The sequence below is a fragment of the Aulonocara stuartgranti genome (genome assembly GCF_965226115.1).
Source record: "Aulonocara stuartgranti genome assembly, chromosome: 3".
In the NCBI taxonomy this organism is placed as follows: domain Eukaryota; kingdom Metazoa; phylum Chordata; class Actinopteri; order Cichliformes; family Cichlidae; genus Aulonocara; species Aulonocara stuartgranti.
In genome coordinates this window covers 54,304,638-54,309,261 of record NC_138941.1, presented here as the reverse complement: position 1 = coordinate 54,309,261, position 4,624 = coordinate 54,304,638, and the positions used below count along the sequence as shown (strand labels likewise).

At 45.2% G+C, this 4,624-nt stretch overlaps 1 long non-coding RNA gene across 1 annotated transcript; it reads right to left on the bottom strand.

Moving 5' to 3' along the window:
* Positions 1–3,534: 3,534 nt before the first annotated feature.
* LOC309699812 lies at positions 3,535–3,968 on the bottom strand. The gene is made up of 2 exons (XR_014274479.1): positions 3,800–3,968; positions 3,535–3,709 (listed from the first exon to the last, which is right to left on the bottom strand). It is a non-coding gene; the product is annotated as an uncharacterized lncRNA (long non-coding RNA).
* Between the last annotated feature and the right edge of the window lie 656 nt (positions 3,969–4,624).

The window sequence follows — 4,624 nt, the reverse complement described above, 5'->3', positions numbered from 1 at the left end:
GCTCCATGCCCTCCTGGGTTTTAAATGCACCTTACACATGCATCAACACTACATATGAGCGGGCGGAGGGTGGTTTGGAGTCTTCACCCCCCCACTCTCTGTTGCCTGTTGGGGTGGGGGAGCTGGGAGGAGGAGTTGCCATCCGATTGGGGCATCTCTGCTGCTGCAGAGTCGGGGCGGTCTGCTTTTCTCTTTCTGGGACAGTGGCTCAGCTGCCCCTCTGTTGGTTTTTCTTGGTCTCTTGTGCTCTGAGGGCCTCTGGATATCTGGAGCCTGGATCTCCTCCATACCTGCTTAATGTCCCGGAGGACGCAGCTATGGCTCCCCAGCAGATCATTACATGAAGGAACCTTTTAAAAACAAGTGCGCTCATGCTCACAGGTGTACACACGGGTGTTCACACCCACAAACTACACCCTTTTTGGCTCCTACCTCAAAGCACACCGTGCGCTGTCGATCTTACGTGCTGCACAATAATGTTTAACATTTAGTATTTACTGTTATATTCACATACATCATCGCGATGATGTTGTTTATTATATTGCTCTCTTTTTTGCTTGTTTTCTCTTTTTTCTTTCTCAACAGGTGATCCAGGTGATTAATGTGTGTATTTTTGTCTGTTTGTTTTCTTGGTTTTTGTTTTTTGCCCTTTATCACCGTTCCTCTTCCCCACTGTTTTTTTTACCCTACCTCTCTTTCTTTCTCTCTTTTCCTTCCCCCAGTCATGTCTGTGTGTGTAGCAAGTGAAAATAAAATAAAATAAACAATAAAAACAAAGGTCAATCAAGTAGACCAATATGGCAAGGCCGGGATGGTCCATTTGGTAAAGTAAACCCATTGGGCATCTTTCTTGGCCTTTAGAAAATAATTCTGATGGCAAAAGAACCAAACGGAACAGGCGGAACAAAAAGAAAGAAGTTTGGTTCCAGTTAAGTGTGATATCATGATCTTTTAGACTTCCAGGACTCACACAGAAGCATTGAAGGATGATGAAGATGATGGAGGGACAGTAAGACAGCAGTTCAGATGATGAGGATGTGTAAGTGCATGGCACCAGAAGAGGTGTGGATCTTATTCTCTACATTTGCTCATATTTAATGTGATAGTAACTTTGCATTTTGTGTGATAGCCTCAGGGATGATCCCTGTCAATGTGACTCCTCTCTTCTGGCAAAACTCCTACTATGACCCCTCCTGCTGACTTCCCCCTCCATACCTGAGAATATCAATTGACTGTTGTGTTGTTAGGTTTATAAAAATCACGTCAGTCTTTGTTTTTTTTTTTTTTTTTTTTTTCTCTAAATGACATCAGAAACAGCAGTATGCGACATTACGTGATGGCAGAGCTTCAGTTCATCCTTTGTCATTTTTTTTTTTTTTTTTTTTTTTTTTTAAAAATAAATAGGACAGGGGGAATGAATGAGAGAGAGAGGGGGAGAGAAAGAAAGAAAACCAAAGGGGAGAAGAGACGGTGAGAAGGGGGGGGGAAGAGAGACAAAAAAAAAAAAAAAAAAAAAAAACTCCTGGGTCACCTGTATGGAGAAAAAAAACAAACAAACAAACAAACAAAAACAAACAGAGGAGACAGCAAACAACAAAGAGCAACATAATAATAGAGAAAACAAAGCACCATCACAATAAACTAGCTAGTCATAGATATCAGTATTTACTAAGTAATAAACGATATTGTGCAGCACGCAAGATAGACAGCGCACAGTGTGCTTTGAGGCAGCAGCCAAGAAAGCTTTAGTCCGCGTCTGTGAATACCCATGTGTGCATACCTGTGTGGATCAGCATGCTTGCATTCCAAAGGTTTCTCCATGTAATGATCTGCTAGGGAGTGTGGGGGGGCCACAGCCCCGTCCTCCAGGGTGTGAAGCGGGTATGGAGGAGATCAAAACTCCAGACATCCAGAGGCCCCCAGAACACAAGAGACCATGGAAGACCAACAGAGGGGCAGCCGCGCCACTGTTCCAGTAAGAGCTGAGGAGAGTCCCAGATGAGGGCTCGCCCAGCAGCCGCGGAGCAGAAGTCAGGGGGAGTTGCAGTGACGCGCCCGTGAGCTCCGCCGGCCCCCAGCTGCGCCTGAGTGACCGAGCCCTAGGCCGAGAGGCCGGGGGCACCCCACCTCCAAAGGGGCCCGAGCGAGCCCCAGGCCCCGACAAGCGGCCGCCAAGGAGTGAGCCGGTGTGTACCCGGACGCCCACCCCCAGACACAAAGAACCACCAACACACCGACACCTGAGGGAGTCCGCCACCGGCAGGGGAAGTGGTGGTGGGTGGAGATAGGCCTCCAAACCTTGGAGGGCCTGAGGTCAGTCTTTGTTTTTACATTCATCAGGTCCCAATCAGCCCAAAATGCAAAGAGAAATTAAAAATGTATGCCATGAAAACGTTCTGATCTTAGGAGGTTAAATCTGTAAAAATTGAGGTCCACAAATGACATCCACTACAATTTTTGTCAAATAACAATGCTGCATTTGTATCATTTCTGCCATTTTTCTTCTTCTTTTAATATTAATACAACTTAATTAACATAGTATTTTATATTATTTCACTTTCAATTTGAAAAATGTTACAAAAGCCTTGAAATAAATATGGTCTAGTAAAGCACACTGGAGGCTAACTCCAGATGTTTTGCTGTGTAAAACAAACAACAGTGGATGGAACAGCTGCAAAGTTTGTTGGTTGATCAGGTGGTTTGATAAAGGACTTCCACTAGCTTTTTACCAGTAAATGTTTTCATGGTGAAAAGCACTGTTTTCTATGTTGCCAGAAACATAGAAACGTTTCTCTCAGACTGACCTCTTTGCTCCTCACTGTGGTGTAAACCGACTCCAGCTCCATGTTAAACTGTCCCAGTGTTATCATCACTGCTACTTTTACCCTTGCAGTGTGCGTAGGCTTAATATTAGACTTTTTATACACATGTGGCTCCTAAATACGTTTCAATTGTAGGTCTGTTTTTTTAGTTGCAAATGTGAGTGAAATACAATCCATTTCCATGGTAACAATGGCAAAAGGCAGGGCACACTCTAGACAGGTCATTGATCAAACTAACACACAGCGACCACCACCAATTAACCTGACCTTACTAACTGCATATCTGTGGGCTGTGGGAGGAATCCAGAATACCCCGAGGGGTACGGAACAACCACGGGGAGAACATGCAAACTTCACACAGAAAGTTAAGATGTTTTTTTAAAAAAGTTCAGATGGTTTAATCAAACTCAGAACCTTCTAGCTGGGAGTCAACAGTGCTAACCACTGTGGCACCATGCTACCCACAACAACAAAAACTCCACCCAATTTATCCAAACACACAACTTTCCTCTTGCTCACTTACGAATTGAGACAAATTTCCCCTTGCCAACGTCCCACAGATCCACAAATGTGGGTTGTGTTCATGTTCCAGTGTAAAAATAAGATATATAGTCTTCAACTGTATATAAGCGTGATAGTGTCTTTCCATATGTCACGGTGCGGCATGGCACACCGTGGAAGGTGTGGGGAAAGGAGGACCCAGGCGCGGTGCTCTATGTATAAACAGTGTGTTTATTTACAGAGTGGAACAAAAACAACAATAAATCCCCGTGTTCTCCCAGACTCCCGTGTCGTGTCTCTGCGTGAATAGTTCGTGTCTCTGTGCTCTCCGCTCCCGTGTCAGCACCCCCCGGTGCTCGCTGCTCTTCGTGCCTTCCACGCTCCTCCTGCGGGAAACAATAGACGCAGCCGTCAGGACACAAATAACCGCGGGCATACACTTACACACATTAACTCAATTCAATGGGACGACTAACGTGGAGTCTCAAGGAATGATCCCGCGTCGGTGGGAGCTCCAAGACTCTCTTAAGTAGCTCCCCCGACGAGGCCTGATCAGCAGCAGGTGTGTGGCTTCAGGTGTGGCCAGTCCCCTTGCAGGGCCACACCCTCCAGGCCTGACGCCGCCTATAAACAAGTGCTCAGCCACCCACACACACATATACACAAGCACAGGGAAGGGGGAGCCAGTGCCGTAGCTCCGCAAACGCACATAACGCACACTGCGTAGGGCACCAAATGGCCGGTAGGGCACCAAAAAAATCAGGGTCGTAAAAAAAAAAAAAAAAAAAAAGTAAACCATATTAATACTATAAATATCATATGCATTAATATGGTTAAACAATACAAAAGCAACATAAAACAATTTTCCCGAGAAAAGGGGTGAATCTGCTTTGTGCCCTGTCTCCAGTCTCCTCCTGGTGCCCCCCCACTCCCAGTGGTCTGTTCTATAATTGGTAAACACCTGTTTGAACATGGCCTCGAAACGGCAACAGGAGTCGGGAGCGGAGAAAAGAAAGAAGAAGAGGAAGCGTGATGAAACTCAGGCGTCGCTTGCCGGTAAGGCAATGTTTAAATAATAATAATAAAAAAAGTTCATTATTGTAGCCCTTGCTTGCACGCTCATGTCCGTCAACTCTGTGATAGCTCCTGTTAGCAGTGTTCATACTGTGTTAACAAATGTTGCAAATGATTGATGTTGGGTAGTTTGTTTACGTTGTGGATATGAATATAGAATGGACTACTAAAAGCAACTCATCATGGTCACTCAATTGACGGTTTTCAGATAACGTTAGCAATCGTGA